Below are 19,385 nucleotides of genomic sequence, written 5' to 3' on the forward strand. Positions count from 1 at the left end.
ATACCATACGACATGAATCACCTTACTAATTTGAAATTCAAATAGTGTATCGGAGTTTAACGACTTTGTATTTAAAATTATTGCGACGATAATCTATAAAATACATTTTTACTGTCTGTTAAGGTCGTCGAGCCTGTGGAATCCACTTTGAGTCACAAGGTCGCAGTGCAGATGGAGGACATCAGGCGATCCACTGAAGTGCTTCATGTGCAATAAGTTTCAAAATAAATACTTTTAATCAAACCGTATACCAGATCGTAAGCAATGTAGTCAACACCGGTAGGCAGCGGCTTGGCTTCCGTTAGCTAACGGCTTGGCTCTGCCCCCGGAATTGCCAAAGTCCATGGACAGTAACCACTCACCATTAGGTGCGCCGTATGCTCGTCTGCCTAAAACAGAAAAAAAATTTTTTTCATAATTGAGACTCATTTAAGAAATATAATCCAGTCATCGCTCGTTTTCTTTTTTGCTTAGATTAGTGGAGGAGCTCACAGCCCACCTGGTGTTAAGTGGTTACCAGAGACCATAGACATCTACAACGTAAATTCACCACCCACCTTGAGATATAAGTTCTAAGGTCTCAGTATAGTTACAACGGCTGCCCCACCCTTCAAACCGAAATGCATTACTGCTTCACGGCAGAAATAGGTGGGGTGGTGGTACCTACCCGTTCGGACTCACAAGAGGTCCTACCACCAGTATATAAGTTGTATAGTAGCAAATTGATGCAATCTTTTGATCACAGAATCGATTTACATTCATTCAGACAGTACAGAATACAGGGAGGGACCAGCGCGGTATTCCGAGCACGGCTCTGAATCTTTCGAACGACAGTCTGTTTTATGTCGGACAATAGAAGGAAATTCGCTCATAAACCGCAAAACAATAAAATCATTTCCATGAAACGTTTTATTTTATGTTCGTTCGGTTTTTTGTCGTGAATTTGTTGGCTTATTGTTTATTATGTTTAAATCGAATCGAGGTTTTGTTCGTGCGTTGTTTGTTGGCTTTCGTTTGTTTTAATTCGAACGGAAAATTACGTAGAATAAAGGTGGAAATGGTAATCCAAACAACAGCAACAACAGTATCGAACAGTGAACAGAACAGTGAATTAAAAAAGTCGTCGTGGCCTAAAACATAAGACGTCCGGTGCATTCGTGTGTAGCGATGCACCGGTGTTCGTATCCCGCAGGCGGGCACCAATTTTTCTAATGAAATACGTACTCAACAAATGTTCACAATTGACTTCCACGGTGAAGGAATAACATCGTGTAATAAAAATCAAACCCGCAAAATTATAATTTGCGTAATCACTGGTGGTAGGACCTCTTGGGAGTCCGCACGGGTAGGTACCACCACCCCGCCTATTTCCGCCGTGAAGCAGTAATGCGTTTCGGTTCGAAGGGTGGGGTAGCCGTTGTAACTATACTGAGACCTTAGAACTTATATCTCAAGGTGGGTGGCGCATTTACGTTGTAGATGTCTATGGACTCCAGTAACCACTTAACACCAGGTGGGCTGTGAGCTCGTCTACATATCTAAGCAATAAAAAAATGAAAAAAACTTTGGTTAGTGCTCAGAAAAGCAAACCTGATTATTCATATTTTATTTTAATTGATATATCATTACGTATTATGCATTTGGATAAGAGTCATTCTGAATTTATTTAGTGATGAAACTGTATTTTAGTTGAAAACTCTTGTGGAGTTCTAATCACATAAAAACTTTTAGTTAACTTAACACATATTAATTGACCAGCAGTAAGACGCCTTGGGCGGCCGGACTGGTAATTACTACCACCCTGACTATTTTTGCAACGAAGAAGTAATGTGTCTCTTCTGGGTACTCTTGGAAGCTACTAGTAGTAACAAAGACAAAGAGTTCGACGTGCAACATAAGCTAAAGATCAGTCCGCTGAGTTTCTCACCGGATCTTCTCAGCGGGTCGCGATATTAATCCGGTAGTAGATTCATTCGCGCAGCAGCTGCTCTTGAGTTATTAGGTCTCCCTTGGAGAGGCGCTCGGGTAGCTGTTAGCAAATTCCACCCCGAATGACTGAGCCCGTCCTCGCTCACCCGTCCTGGTGAAACTGGAAAGGCCTCCGGACCACCAGTAATCCCTCTAAACATAAAAAAATATTACTTATCTCATTCATGAGCCCGCTGAGTTTTTAGCAGGTCACGACTCCAATCCGGTGGTAGATGCTTTACGAAGCATCGGCCTCCTTGTGAGATACCTGGGAAGTAATGATTAAAATTACATTATAGTAAATAATTGTCTGATATTAAAACGAGCGAATCTACGGGACTCATCTACTTGGTGAATATATAAGCTCCTTAGAAACCTAATTTTGTTTTGACCCAATTGTAATAAATTTTAATAGATATTTTTAATTCTAGATTGTAGTTTCCTTGCAAATATTGTAGGCAGCGGCTTGGCTCGGCCCCTGGCATTGCTGAAGTCCATGGACGACGGTAACCACTTACCATCAGGTGGGCCGTATGCTCATCTGCTTACAAGGGCAATAAAAAAAATAAAAAAAATATATATAAAGAAAACAAAAGCTTTATTTTTTCTGCAATTTATAATATAATGCTGTGTCTAATATTAGTAGTGAAAGTGATATGATCGATCGTTAGCAAAAGATAAGGTGGTTCAGCTGATCAAGCAATAGTCACACCCACATCGAGTTAGCACTGTACCTACTGCGGGGTGTAATGTTACTCTTAGGGCTGGTAGAAACATAGTTTTTTTTCGTAGTTAGTAAAATAGACAAGCTAAGTGTGGAGAGTGAGGAGAGGCAACAGTAATGTACGACCAAGCCGCAATGTATCTAAAAAGTTAAAACATTGAGAACGGCTAAATTTTAAACGACACTCCAAAGTAAATTTTGATAAATTAGAACAGAGAACATATGTGCTTATGATAAAAACTTTATATAAAGATTGCTATATCTTTATATAATATCGATCGATATATATAAAGATCGATATTATATAAACTCGCGTTGGAGACCAGAACATTAGGATAGGACGAATGATTCAGAAATATTTGCGAAGTTTACATGTTCAAAGGTCAAGGTTCAAGGAAATAAACAGCATATATAAAGTTTTATTTATATTTCAATAGCACTCGTCTACCTAACTAACGAACGAACATTGTTGAAACAAACTGCAATTAAGTATAAGTAATCTATAAGTTTATGGCGAAATTCGATAAAAGTGGCTGTTTTAGAGACTGTAGATATCATAATATATATATCGAGCGCTATGACATGTCCTTCAAACGAGGTTTATGGAGCGCACTTAACGGTAGGCAGCGGCTTGGCTTTGCCTCTGATATTGCTGAAGTCTATGGGCTACGGTAACCACTTATCATTTGGTAGGCCGTGTGCTTGTCTGCCTACAAGGGCAAACAAAAATAAAAAATTGCCACAAAACAACTTTTTATTTTATTGATCAGATGGTTGGACGAGCTGACAGCCCACCTGGTTTTAAGTGGGTACTGGAGCCCATAGACATCTACAATCACCCGCCTTGAGATATCAGTTCTAAGGTCTCAGTATAGTTACTGAAACGATTCATCAATATCGTCCAACCCTACAGGGTAGGGGTGCAGAAATATGATAGGTCAGAATCGGCAGCACTTTGCTCTGTCTCCCCCTCCCTTACCGAGCACTTAACATTGCTCGTTGTGTTTACTTTATTGAGTTTCGCCATCCACAAAGAAATTACATTCTAATGTAACAACATTAAATTATTATTTTTTAACCAGTGACATTCTTTTTTTTTATTTTTTTTTATTGCTTAGATGGGTGGACGAGCTCACAGCCCACCTGGTGTTAAGTGGTTACTGGAGCCCATAGACATTTACAACGTAAATGCGCCACCCACCTTGAGATATAAGTTCTAAGGTCTCAAGTACAGTTACAACGGTTGCCCCACCCTTCAAACCGAAACGCATTACTGCTTCACGGCAGATATAGGCAAGGTGGTGGTACCTACCCGCGCGGACTCACAAGAGTTCTACCACCAGTAAAAATTAAACTGGTATTAACGTGCTAAGCTTCCACTAGAGTCATCGGAAATCATAAATGGAATCACGTCTTCCAGGTCTCTAGTACAATATGAGGTTATATTAACCTAATCAGAGCTTTTTTGGTTTATTTACTCGGTGGATGAAGTTTCTCGACCGATATCAAACCAAAAACTTTGTTCCCTCTTTTTACGAAAATGGCACGGACGGAGTAGTATGTTATTTCCCACACTTATAGAGAATATAGAGAAAGCGTTCAGAATGTTCATATGTTTTATTTAAATTATGCCTAAAAATATATGCATTAAATATAAAAACATTAAACACACTACCATATTTGACACAACAGATATATGTATGTATATATATACTCTTTGCTTATTGTCAAACTGTTGTTAGTCTGTGGTTAAAGAGAGAATATATTATTATTGTTTGTCTTTAATATTATTTGTCTAACGTGTAGTCTTGGTGAAATCTGTGATTATAGAAATAGTCAGTCTTTGAACCATAATAATGTTCAAACTTATAATATCAATTAATTATAGTCGAATTTCGAATACTGAGGGACCACTAGTATAAATAAAAATGCATCTAAGTACATGTGATAATTACAGAGCGGTTGTCATTCTAAATCAAGTTCCGTGCCTGATTTCACATAAAATTAAATTGGTTTTGAGTCTATATGACCCGACAAAGTACTGAGTGAATGTTACAACAAAGGACACGCATCGAGCCTGTTAATACACGCGATCCTAGTCTCCGCTGATTTAGAATAATGAGCCCTTGATTGATTTACGTCAGAAATAGGCTACATTGTGGCTGCTACCCTATCAGAAAGGATATTGTGAGCCACCCACCAATTTAGCGATGAATATGCTAAATACTGAATAGAGTCGTTATCCCAAAAAATGGATGCTTAGACCTCATGCCTCATCCGCGTTGTGATGTCTATGGACGCCGGTCAATACTCAGCACCATGCGGGTTGTGAGGTCAATCAACTGTTTAGGCAATAAAAAATACTGGAGCATACTTTTAGAAGTATTGGAACGATAAAAAATAAATACCATCGATCATGCTCTGTCTGTTGGCCAGAGACGACCTCACCATAAATACATATAATTAAGTGCACAACTTAGTAATTCTGGATCACATCTAAAAATTTCCAGGAATTTTCTTTGTAAAACGATACTCGTAAAACCTGCTTTGAAGCTATTTAAATTAACAACATTTTCGCTCTAACCTGTCGTCGTCGAACCCGTCGCTTGCGACGAAGGGCTCGACGAGCGAACTAACCCATAGACACAGCCCACTGAGTTTCTCGCCGGATCTTCTTAGTGGGTCGCGTTTCCGATCCGGTGGTAGATTCTGCGAAGCACTGCTCTTGCTAGGGTCAGTGTTAGCAACTCTCCGGTTGAGCCCCGCGAGCTCACCTACAAACGTTAGGGTGAAGCTGAAATAGCCTCTCAAGGCTATCAGCATAGGTAGGAAAAAGATTGGGGGTTGATTGCTTCCCGCTTCCGTAGGTTTAACCCGCGATTCCCTACAAGTGACCCCTGGGTGGTGCAAAACGGGAGCCGAATACATAATCGGTGGTAGGACTTGTCCGACTGGCTGGCGACCACCCTCCAACTAGAGTCCGCCGCCAAATAGCCTAGCTGTGTTCCGGCGTGTGGGTTGGAGAGCCAGTGTTATTCCTTCCCTTTCCTCTTCCTTGTTGGGGGTGAATCTTGGCGATACCTGGAACATGCGGAGCAGACGTGCGTGTGAGCTCGCGGGACGTGATTGTTTGACGGGGGTATAGGGAGACCCAGTGAAACGGTGTTCGCCGCCGCCCGCCGGTCAGTTGGGGACCTGAACCCGGGTGTCACTACTAAACTCCGCCCCGGGAAGCTGTCCCGCCAACCGGTGTAAAATCCTGTCGTGCGGTCGTCGTGCCGGAGTCGGAGACCGGAGTGGATCCCGGCGATCGCACGCAGGGTGGACTGGGGGCCCTTCCATGCCCTGCGTCAGTCGCTCACGCAACCCGTGGTCGAGCACGTACTGTGCTCCGCGCTTTATTCAGGTATTGTCACGATTTCGCCTCGAACATCCTACCCCGCCCAATCCCACTCTCCAAATAAAAAAAATGAAAGTTCGAAAAAGGAAAAGGGTTTTGTCGGCGACTCCCCATTCCACATTTAATGTGGATTTCAGCAATGTAAGGGGTCTACATAGTAACCTCGACGCCGTACACCACCATCTTGAGACGGCGCAGCCTGCCCTTCTTTTTCTGACGGAGACGCAGATATCTGCTCCGGATGATACTTCGTACCTTGAATACCCCGGCTACGTATTGGAGCACAACTTCCTGCGTAAAGCCGGGGTGTGTGTATTCGTCCGGGCTGATGTCTGTTGTCGCCGTCTACGAAGCCTCGAACAACGGGACCTGTCCCTCTTGTGGCTGCGCGTAGATCACGGGGGCTGTACCCGAGTCTACGCGTGCCTGTACAGGTCCCACAGCAGTGATGCAGGTTCAGCTCTGATAGAGCATGTGCAAGAGGGGACTAACCGCGTGCTTGAGCAGTACCCATCTGCGGAGGTGGTGGTTCTTGGAGACTTTAACGCTCATCACCAAGAGTGGTTGGGGTCCAGAACCACTGACCTCCCGGGTCGGGCTGCCTACGATTTCGCCTTGGCCTGCGGCCTCTCCCAGCTGGTGACACAGCCCACCCGTGTCCCAGATATTGAGGGGCACGAGCCTTCTCTGTTGGACCTTCTGCTGACCACCGATCCAGCCGGATACAGTGTGGTGGTTGACGCTCCACTTGGATCGTCTGATCACTGCCTTATCCGTGCTGCCACACCACTCTCTCGTCCTAGTCGTCGAACGACGACCAGGTATCGAAGAGTTTGGCAGTATTTGTCAGCAGATTGGGATGGATTGCGTGAGTTTTACGCATCCTACCCATGGGGGCGGTTCTGCTTTTCCTCTGCTGATCCTGACGTCTGTGCGGACCGTCTTAAAGACGTGGTGCTCCAGGGGATGGAATTGTTTGTTCCCTCCTCTGAAGTGCCCGTTGGGGGTTGCAGCAGACCCTGGTATAACAATGCCAGCAGGGATGCTGCACACCTCAAGCGGTCCGCATACGTGGCATGGGATGATGCTAGGAGACGTCGGGATCCTAACATCTCAGAGGAAAGGCGGAAATATAACGCCGCTTCCAGGTCCTACAAGAAGGTTATTGCCAGGGCGAAATCGGAGCACGTTGCTAGAATTGGCGAGCGACTGAAGAGCTATCCCTCTGGGAGCCGTGCTTTTTGGTCGCTCGCCAAAGCTGCAGAAGGTAACTTTTGCAGGTCTAGTCTCCCACCACTACGCAAGTCCGATGACAGTCTGGCCCATAGTGCGAAAGAGAAGGCTGACCTTCTGGTCAAACTCTTCGCCTCGAACTCGACTGTGGACGACGGGGGTACCACACCACCGAACATCCTCCGGTGTGATAGTTCCCTGCCGGAGATCTGCTTTACACAGTGTGCAGTCAGGCGGGAACTCCGACTCCTGGACGTCCATAAGTCGAGCGGGCCAGACGGCATCCCTGCAGTGGTTCTGAAAACGTGCGCCCCTGAGCTGACGCCTGCGCTAACGCGTTTGTATCGTATCTCTTATTGCGCTAACAGGGTTCCGTCTTCATGGAAGACTGCCCACGTCCACCCTATCCCCAAGAAGGGTGACCGGTCGGACCCATCGAGCTATAGGCCTATCGCGATAACTTCCTTGCTTTCCAAGGTGATGGAGCGAATAATTAATATACAACTCCTGAAGTATCTGGAGGATCGCCAGCTGATCAGTGACCGACAGTACGGTTTCCGTCACGGTCGCTCAGCTGGCGATCTTCTTGTATACCTTACTCACAGGTGGGCTGAAGCCTTGGAGAGCAAGGGCGAGGCTCTTGCTGTGAGCCTTGATATCGCGAAGGCCTTCGACAGGGTCTGGCATAGGGCACTTCTGTCGAAGCTACCATCTTACGGAATCCCCGAGGGTCTCTGCAAGTGGATCGCTAGCTTTTTGGATGGGCGGAGCATCACGGTCGTTGTAGGCGGTGACTGTTCTGATACCATGACCATTAACGCTGGCGTTCCACAAGGTTCGGTGCTCTCCCCCACGCTTTTCATCCTGTATATCAATGACATGCTGTCTATTGATGGCATGCATTGCTATGCGGATGACAGCACGGGGGATGCGCGATATATCGGCCATCAGAGTCTCTCTCGGAGCGTGGTGCAAGAGAGACGATCAAAACTTGTGTCTGAAGTGGAGAACTCTCTGGGGCGAGTCTCCAAATGGGGTGAATTGAACTTGGTTCAATTCAACCCGTTAAAGACACAAGTTTGCGCGTTCACTGCGAAGAAGGACCCCTTTGTCATGGCGCCGCAATTCCAAGGAGTATCCCTGCAACCTTCCGAGAGTATCGGGATACTTGGGGTCGACATTTCGAGCGATGTCCAGTTTCGGAGTCATTTGGAAGGCAAAGCCAAGTTGGCGTCCAAAATGCTGGGAGTCCTCAACAGAGCGAAGCGGTACTTCACGCCTGGACAAAGACTTTTGCTTTATAAAGCACAAGTCCGGCCTCGCATGGAGTACTGCTCCCATCTCTGGGCTGGGGCTCCCAAATACCAGCTTCTTCCATTTGACTCCATACAGAGGAGGGCCGTTCGGATTGTCGATAATCCCATTCTCTCGGATCGTTTGGAGCCTCTGGGTCTGGGTCTGCGGAGGGACTTCGGTTCCCTCTGTATTTTGTACCGTATGTTCCATGGGGAGTGCTCTGAGGAATTGTTCGAGATGATACCAGCATCTCGTTTTTACCATCGCACCGCCCGCCACCGGAGTAGAGTTCATCCATACTACCTGGAGCCACTGCGATCATCCACAGTGCGTTTCCAGAGGTCTTTTTTGCCACGTACCATCCGGCTATGGAATGAGCTCCCCTCCACGGTGTTTCCCGAGCGCTATGACATGTCCTTCTTCAAACGAGGCTTGTGGAGAGTATTAAGCGGTAGGCAGCGGCTTGGCTCTGCCCCTGGCATTGCTGAAGTCCATGGGCGACGGTAACCACTCACCATCAGGTGGGCCGTATGCCCGTCTGCCTACAAAGGCAATAAAAAAAAAAAAAAAAAAGCTCTTACCTATAAGATAATTGAACAATGTCACATGTCAGTGAATGTAATTAAAATTATGATTTAAGAGTTTGACAGTTCACAAGACATTCGCAACACTAACATTAAGAAAATCATAAAGGAAAATTATCCTTATGACGTCGCCGTGAAGATTGTTTATGGGTCGGCTATCCTGCGCTATAAAATAAAATTGTTCTGATATGAATCAGAAGAGCCATATTGAATTTAAGAGTAATCGCGAATAAACGTCCGACTGTCTAAACATTTAATGTTTTTACGAGATGGACACAGAACTAATAACTTATGGAAGCGGGACGTAAAGTTTTCTGCTGTACGCTCATTTTTTCTGACTTAATACTATTTCACTGTAACGCTTTTATTTGATTTGAATATTAGAACAACATACGCAAAGAATCTTCGAGCTTTTAAAGAAAAGGTTTATCAGTTTTGCTACATCCTTGTCATTAGCATGGATAAATTTTGTATCTTTTGCAGAATGCAGAATGGTGGTTAAAATTCAAATTTTCTTTAAAAAGTAGCTATAATGGGACCATTCTTGACTTATGCCTAAATGATATATAACCTGTATTTACGCACAGATTATCAATCACGCATATTTTTAATTTAAAATCGTTGACTGAATTTTGGATGTAATTTAACATTAATATTGAAAATCAATTTAAATTGTGCCGTTGATGATTTTAAGAAAAGCTACAGAAACTAACTCAGCGAGAATATCTTTTTATATTTACCTATAAATAAACTATTTTTTACAAATACGGTAATAATTTACATGCAAAAAATAGAATTACAATTTACTATAAACTAAACCGAAGACCAGGAGCGAGTGCATCACTCCTACGCACCGCCATCCATTAAAAATGTTTTACTTAATAATACGCATTATTACACAAGACAAAGTTTAGTTTAATAAAAGTCTAAACTAAGAAAACAAGCACAGCTGGTTTTCGATCGAGGCTTTGATCCGACGCGTCAATAGGTTCATAATTGTGTTTGTTACATTGCGCGTAATCCGAAAATATTTAAATTCACTATTCCTTTCATATAATTTGTCGACGTTGTCGTCTTTCTGGAATGGTTCCAATAAAAGGGCTCTTTGTAATTCTGTTTAATTTTTAGAGTTCGTTTATTCAATAGTTTTTGAATAGTGTATAGCTCTTATTTATTCAATTTACAGTGGGTGACGTGCGATAAGTACATTTAATTTCGATAAAAGAGCGTACGGCTCACGTTTAGAGAGTAAGTAAGACTATAAGAGTTTCCTGCCGTCATTAAAAACACTATTGCCCAGGCACACGGCTAACTATCGTATAAATTGAAATATGCCAACTCTAAAACTTCCATAGTCTGTAATATTTTAATATTTATTAAATTTCTTAGAACAACGATCGCTTGACGTGCCCCGTGTGAGGTCGCAAAAACCTTAACATCTCGTTAACATTGTTTTATTATTCTATACGTTTTAATAACATAATATTTGTTTACCATCCCGTATTATATTACAATCGATCATTGAAATCTATGAAATATATTTTTTAACCTACCTTTTCAACCTTAAATTTTTTAAAGCACACTTGCATATTACTATAACAAACATATAGAACCACAAACAGATTAGTTTATTATTAATACTTATAAAGCAAAAAATTACTGATTACTTTTTTGCGTCTGTTTAAAGAAATCTAGCAGAGGTCAAACCGATATCAGTGTTTTTGTATCCAGTGTATCTGTTATGACTACATATTTCTGAATAATGGGCCTCTTTTGAGATTTTCGTACTTACCCTAAAGGGTAAGAAGACATTGGGTTATCGTCATTATGCGAATTCGCATTGGCTCCCTACTTCTAGAAACTGTTTTTTATTTAATTTGTTTAACCACTTCTACACTGAAGGAAGGCCATCGTATAATATCAAATTCTGAAAAAAGCGTTTAGTGGGTGAACGTGTCGTGGCACAGAGGCAAATGCTTGTATCTAATACAAAATCGCAGATTCCGCCTGAGCACGCATTACTAATATTATCAAAGTCTCGTGCATGTAACCTACGCACGCTTACCTTTATATTTTAATGATAAAGGAAAGAAAAAAAAACAGACAAATGTTGACATTAGTGGACTTTAATTTCATGCTACTTCCTCGTCTTCCTTGCGACGTATTCCATTATTCTGAGGATCGTGACCACCTTTCGGTATCACTTTCTCTCGCATGATTTTTCGTCATCTGTTTCTCTCTGACGGTGTACAACATAGTGAACATATTTATACTTTATATTAATCATCATCATCAGCCTGTATCTCTCCACTGCTGGATGTAGGCCTCTCTCTCCGCCACAATAAGTGGTTCTCCGCCTTCCGCATTCCAGTCTTCTCCAGCATGATGCCGCAAGTCATCGGTCTACCGATCTACCGACGCCCAACGCTGCGCTTACCAGTACATGGTCTCGTACTTTATATTACTCAAATAAAACATACAATACGTCTAAAATAACAAAGCACTCTGGTCTGCAGGCCTGGATGTAGCATCAGACGATAATGCACCCTCTTCTATCAATATACCTAGCGTTTTCGTTATTTTATCTTTTGCGAGAAGTTTGCTGTCATCAAGAGCATTATACCGAAGACGCAGGCGCAGCGTTGACACGTTTAAAACCATGTCCATAGTTCGCTTACATTATAAATTGTGAAACGACATTGAATTCTTAAGGGTTTTCATTCGTTTTTGAGGTAACATTTTGATAATTCTTTCTTGGCGGGTTGTTGTTGAAATTGCATATTGACTTATGAGTTTTTTCTTTAACCTTTAAAGTAATCTAATTCGGCTTTACGGTCGAACGACGATTACAAAATACGTAGTAATAAAGACAACACAAGATAGTAGTGGAACTTTTGAACGAATAATGTTTTGTTTCGTTAAAAGTTCACGATTGACTTCAACGGTGAAGGAATAGAATTAAGCCCGCAGAATTATAATTTGCGTAAAGTGATAGAAAGTCTGGTGGTAGGACTGGCTGGAGTCCGCACGGATAGGTACCACTCTCAGGTTTCTCTCCGGTTTGTAGGGTGGGACAGCTTTTGTACCATTGAACTGAGACTTAAAGTTCTCAAGGTGGGTGAGCTCCGGTAACCACTTCAAACCAAGTGAGCCGTGAGCTACATCCGTCTAAATAATAAATAGAAATACTACTGCCCACTGAGATGACTGAACTCAAATATGTTGTTTGAAGATCTTCCACTGAACGGCTGAAATTGCTCAGTAGACCGACAGTCCAAATGTTGTTGTTCGGAACTTGTATATGTGAAAGCTTATCTGTAAAATGTCGTAAGCGCGATTCAGGCATCCGTCAAATAATTTATGTTGTACGATAGCTACCGCCACAATGTCCTAACTTAACTTACCAATTGGAACGCACAAATGCTTGATACAGACAGACTATATCAAAACCTAAGCTCGCGATCTTCAATTTAGAATAACATGCGTCGTTATATCTTGTAAGTGAAGTATGTCCGAACACGCCATGTGATCTAGAGTACAGACACAATAATTTGTAATGCGCATGTGTTATTGCGTGCCCGGCGACAGATTTAGCGTGGGACGTTATTGTTTCTGCGTATGGTAACCCCGTTTGATTTTATTTTAATAAAATTTAATCTATATTTGGATGTATGCGCGAGCACTTAAAGTATGTCGTTTAGCTAGTTGGTAATTGAAGACATTAAACAAATTCACGCAATCAAAGTATATTGAAGAGCTAAAATTATATCACTACTTAACCAATCTTTAATATTTTTAAACAAAATTCCTTTAATATTATTATCTTATTTGACCTTTTGATCTCTGACCGATTTCTGCGAATGTTCATCTCGACTCCATTTTAATGTATTATTATCACTAATTAGCATTTCATTAACGATCATTCATAGTAAAATGCTTGTTTGTCGATCGCGTTCTAAGAATTTGTTATCTGAGGACAATTAAATGACAAAGTCATTTCTCGATCAATTTTATAATAAAAATTTACGTTTTAAATTTTCATTCATTGTGCCAGTGAATTAGCAAATAGTACGTTAACAAGTAAGTTAAAATACCTTTATTGTTACATACACGTAAATATGAAAAACTTGTATAAAAATACTAAATATTAACATTAGCTTTTGGTACCAAATTCATCTCACATTATCATTACCACTATGGTGTGCGTACGAATGATTTGTACATCTATATTCCATGGAAAGACTATTCGTATGATAATGACGCCTCGACGGAACTTATGACGTCACATTTACGTCAGACTCGATATTCTTCGAGTATATTATGTAGCTCTTGCCGGGTATTAACGATGTTTGTCAACCTTTCTTTTTTATACTCGACTATTTTATTATACAATTTTTTAATTTATTATTATTATAAATTACAACAACTTTTTTCGAAATTACTTGAAGTGGAAGAATAATATATACCTACAGTTTTCGTACATAAAATTAACTGTATATTAGTTAGTCAAATCCGGATTCGTTTTCCTGGTCGATATTTGGTTTGAGTTTGATTGGTACCAGACTTCAGAGGATCACTTGTTTGAGCTAATCTGATGATCCCTGAAATTTTGAAAATTGGTTCAATTCAACCCGTTAAAGACACAAGTTTTCGCGTTCACTGCGAAGAAGAACCCCTTTGTCATGACGCCGCAATTCCAAGGAGTATCTCTGCAACCTTCCGAGAGTATCGGTATATACTTGGGGTCGACATTTCGAGCGATGTCCAGTTTCGGAGTCATTTGGAGGGCAAAACCTAGTTGGCATCCAAAATGCTGGGAGTCCTCAACAGAGCGAAGCGGTACTTCACGCCTGGACAAAGACTTTTGCTTTATAAAGCACAAGTCCGGCCTCGCGTGGAGTACTGCTCCCATCTCTGGGTCGGGGCTCCCAAATACCAGCTTCTTCCATTTGACTCCATACAGAAGAGGGCCGTTCGGATTGTCGATAATCCCATTCTCACGGATCGTTTGGAACCTCTGGATCGGCGAAGGGACTTCGGTTCCCTCTGTATTTTGTACCGTATGTTCCATGGGGAGTGCTCTGAGGAATTGTTCGAAATGATACCAGCATCTCGTTTTTACCATCGCACCGCCCGCCACCAGAGTAGAGTTCATCCATACTAACTGGAGCCACTGCGGTTATCCACAGTGCATTTCCAGGCAAAAAAGACTTTTGCCACGTACCATCCGGCAATGGAATGAGCTCCTCCCCACCACGGTGTTTCTCGAGCCCTATGACATGTCCTTCTTCAAACGAGGCTTGTGGAGAGTATTAAGCGGTAGGCAGCGGCTTAGCTCTGCCCCTGGCATTGCTGAAGTCCATGGGCGACGTAACCACTCGCCGTCAGGTGGGCCGTAAGCTCGTCTGCCTACAAGGGCAATAAAAAAAAAAAAACACATACACCTTTGTCATGTGTATGTCACTCTCTGGTCTAGATTTACAAATGGTTCGAATAGATAGCGCTACGAAACGTCACCCATAGTTATCAATGGCTTTTCAGCATTAACTAATGAACGAATATTACCGTGCGGTTCCCGGCTTAGGATTGGACCGATCCATATCCTCCCGGGGGTGTCGTAAAAGGCGACTCAGGGACTTCTGGCTACCATCTTATGCCACCAATAGGACTTTCAAGGAGGTCAGACATAAGGCAGGCGACCGGTCGTAAAAATCCGTAACAGCATATACATTACAAAGAGGATATGCTGCACCGAACTCGCGTAGTGTGGAATGAGGACAAGAAGAAGAAGAAGAATAAAAATCAGTAGAAAACTGTACATACCGTCAATCAATTTAAAGCATACTGAAGACCAAATGTACCAGGCATAAAGTCGAAATTTGATTTGTGTATGACTACGGAATTTTCTTTCACATCGGTGCACATAACAGTAGTAATGGACTAATTCTGTCAGTGAATCTAAAAGAAGATTTACCTCAAAGAGCTTCGCGTAATTTACTATGAACTAAATATAAGAAATGAAGAATGGTTCTTTAAATAGAAACCAAAAATCTCTTAACGAAATTCGTGTGCTTTCTTAAAGATAGAGTAGGATTTTTTTGTCACTTACAAAATCGATAGCAAGGTCCACGCATCCGGATGTGAAGATAAAAAGGGCAAATTTCAAACATAAATACCAAAATGGATAGTGTTATGCAAAAGTTAATGAATATGTTTTCAGTAAGTTACAGATTTGTTTTTAAAAAAACGCACGTTTTATAATTTTTTATATCCAACTATATCAAGCATGGAAATTATAATTGAAATGTAACTTCATTGTAAATGCCAAAAGTAGAAATGAAGCAATAGATCGCCAAGGCTTTTACAAAAGTTTTACAAGTGAAAAGCGTAACACATGCATTAAACCTTAAACAAATGTTTTAAGTCCTTATTCAAGACTAACCAACCAGCTCTTTATTAGCTCAACCAATTAACGAAAAATAACTGCGATAGTTAAACAAATTACCTACTCTACTCTTGCATGAAACTGTCCATTGCAAAGTCACAATGTCAACAATATAGGTTTGAATTTCGAAAAGGGGCTTCACAAAAAAAAAATTGCAAAAAAATATCGCCCAAGAAAGATCGTGTTGATAGACATTTCAAACCAATCGTGAATGAAATTGAACATTTCGATGTCATAATTCAAAATACTTTTGTATTTAAAAATTATAGATGCTCAAAAAAGGGAACTACCTATAGTATCTTCCTTAAATACCTATAGTATATAGTATCTTCTATAAGGAATCTTCCTCAAACCCCAAATGATTAATTTAAAAGTTTGACTTCCACTGAAGTGCTAAATACTATTAAACAATACTACGCATAAACAAAAACATGGACAAAGACATCAGGCATCAGATATCACCGTAATCGTTCAAGTGAAAAAAAAAACAAAGCACAGAAACGTCAGCTGTCATTGAAAAATAAATTTCGTGAAATGTCAAAATGTTTTCGACAATGTCTTTTGTTAAACTGACATTTCATTGTAAAAATGTATTCAATTCAAATTTTGTTAGGAAAATTACTGTCTAAATAAATGTTTTATGTTTGTCAAACACCGTTATACTTTCTTTGTTGGAACACGCCAGGACACCGATTAAGGAAATTTACGTCTAATTGAGATTTCAAATTACTTTTGCTGGGACTCGCCGCCCTTTATTTAAATCGCATATAAAATTTTATGTAGGCCTATTTTAAGTTGTGCTATTTTTGACTAATGACGTCACACGTCAGTAAAGCACTTTCAGCTGAATACTGTATGTAGTTCTGGGGTATTTGTTCTTGAAATGATATCTATCAGTTTCCTCACTATAATGCTACCGTTTCACTTAAACACAATTCATCAATTTGCTAATATATTTTACTCATACAGAACTAAGGAGAAGAAGTGAAGTTATTTGTTAAAAAATAGTAACGGATTAACCGTTAAGTAGTGGAGCTAATAATTTTACAGTCACAAAGGTACAGTTTAGTGCCTAAAAGAATGTATATGATATAAGAAAAAACTTAGCAATACGCGTGTCGAATACCAAAAAAATTACAAGCTTACAAGCTCCTTTTTTTTAAATGTTGGATTACTGCTGGCCCAAAGGCCTTTCTAGTTTTACCAGTAGAGGTGGGCGAGCAAAGGCTCAACCAGGAGGGGTGGGATTTAGCAACAGCTGTCCGAGCGCCTCCAAAGGAGACCTAACAACTCAAGAGCAACTGCTTCGCGAATGAACAAGTTTCACGAATGTTCTGTTATCTATTATACCTTCATGTGTTATCCTCCATAATACATCAATGATTCAATTGACATTGAAGTGCATTTAAATTAATTGTAAGATTAGTTCAATTCAATTGATTGAACGAATTAGTTTCAAATACGCTCCAAAAATATAAACACATTCGGCAGTCAGACAAACATAGGGGAAAAGTCGTCAAATGTATGTAATGCATTATGCATGAAAATTTTTTATTGCTTAGATGTGTGGACGAGCTCACAGCCCACCTGGTGTTAAGTGGTTACTGGAGCCCATAGACATTTACAACGTAAATGCGCCACCCACCTTTAGATATAAGCTGTAAGGTCTCAGTATAGTTACAACGGCTGCCCCACCCTTCAAACCGAAACGTATTACCGCTTCACGACAGAAATAGATATGGTGGTGGTGGTACCTACCCTTACGGACTCACAAGAGGTCCAACCACCAGTGTAACCAGTGTAAATGAAAAATGCCATATACAGCAGCAGTAGTAGAGGGAAGGGTGGTAGATGTTGTACCGAGGCTGCCAAGTGCAAAGTAGAAGGATCAGTGTTCTACGATACGTTATAAGTTAGTATTAAATTATGCTTTTCCTTTTACAGATTGAACAGCAAATGGAGTGAAGATTTCAAGAAAACAAGTACAATACACTGAACACTTCATGCTATGTGAGTACTTTAATCATTTCACGTGGATATATGTATTGGTCACATTAAAAGAAGAAACTACCACATAAGAAGAAAAGAAACCGTTCAAATATTCTAATTTTAGCTAACACGTGATTGTTTAGCATAATGATATTCATAAAATTTAATCGGGTCACAGAATCTTAACGAAATTCAGCAGAACTCTTAATCCGTATTCAAGGTTGTCTCTCAAACAGTATTTGAATGAAGAAAGCGCCAAAGTTAGCTGAGGAGTAGATAAGTCGGGTGCGCCGATGATAGCGGGTGCTGATACCGCTACGGGTGGGACCAGTCTTTACCGGACATAGAACATTACAATAGACGGCAAATTCACGTCTTCGGTATTATAAAATACTAGCTGTACACGTCCGCTTCGCTGGGCATTTAAAATTAACATTATTATCTCTCACCCCCACAAAGATTCTCATCATTAACGCCCCCGCAACTGGTGTAGGGAATCCAACACTCATATAAATATATAGGTATAGTCTATCCATTAAGTACATGAATTTTCTACATGAATACCAAATTTCAAGTCAGTCGGATGCATGGCTCAGTAGTTATAACGGAACATCCGTAAAAACCACTCTAGATTTATATATTAGTGTACAGTATAGATATTGCGCTATGAGAGAACAAGATCTGTGACAGTTGAAGTGGCGCGCTATCATATGAAAGCTACAAATTACCATTTATTTAACATTACGTCAACATATAAATGACAAGCCTTGAACCTGAAAACTTTGGGATTGAACGTAATAAAACTATAACCCTCAATTATCCATTAAGAAATAATACTCCTCGTACACGAAAAATCAGTAATTATAAAAGTTTTGAAATTGACAATAGTTCTAATTCTACGGAATTTGTTATTAAGCATACTTGTTTTACATTATAATTTTAAAATTTAAATTATTTCATATTAACTCCCATTTCTGAATTAAGACGTACATTAAATTATTTCCATACAAAATCTACAATCATTCTGTTTGAAGCTTGTTATAGCCTTCCAATGTTCACAAATAGTACTGGTAAAGCTAAAAGCAAAGTACCCCAAAAAAAACACAGGCGTGTTTGTCTCTTGGAATAAACACAATCTTAGGGAGTAATAATCAAATCCCCAATTAGAACACTCTATGGTCCGGTTGACAGCTATCTACTCGGTGGCATCGGGTCACAATTCCTGGAGGCCCGACACATTAAGATTTAAGATAACTTCCTTTCCACACTGACCGAGTGAACGAACGATCTGCTATCACGGCTTACCCATTAAATGTCTTGAATAATTTGGGGGATATAGCTTTTAAAACTTTTACCAAATCGGTTATATATTTTGTTTGCATAGCTTCTTAGTATGGAGATGAACTCACGCTCCAACTTTTTTATTTTTTTATTGCTTAGATGGGCGTACGAGTTCACAGCCCACCTGGTGTTAATTGGCTACCGGAGCCCATAGACATCTACAACGTAAATGCGCCATCCACCTTGAGATATCAGATCTAAGGTCTCAAGTATAGTTACAACGGCTGTCCCACCCTTCAAACCGAAACGCATTACTGCTTCACGGCAGAAATAGGGAGGATGGTGGTACCTACCCGCGCGGACTCACAAGAAGTCCTGCCACCAGTAAACTGATTCTAAGTTATAATCGAAATTTTTAGTTAACCACAACCTCAATGCTGTTACCCATCTTAAGACTCGTGGTCA

At 40.8% G+C, this 19,385-nt stretch overlaps 1 long non-coding RNA gene across 1 annotated transcript in view; it reads left to right on the forward strand.

The window, feature by feature from the left end:
• LOC149502101 (uncharacterized) overlaps positions 1 to 18,604 on the forward strand; it is an 88,327-nt gene extending 69,723 nt beyond the window's left edge. Inside the window, exon 3 of the long non-coding RNA XR_016323821.1 lies at positions 17,595 to 18,604. This is a non-coding gene — a long non-coding RNA (uncharacterized LOC149502101). The remainder of the gene's footprint in view (positions 1 to 17,594) is intronic.
• The last annotated feature ends 781 nt before the right edge of the window (positions 18,605 to 19,385 follow it).

The sequence above is a fragment of the Bombyx mandarina genome, chromosome 11, assembly GCF_030267445.1.
Source record: "Bombyx mandarina strain Sakado chromosome 11, ASM3026744v2".
Classification (NCBI taxonomy): domain Eukaryota; kingdom Metazoa; phylum Arthropoda; class Insecta; order Lepidoptera; family Bombycidae; genus Bombyx; species Bombyx mandarina.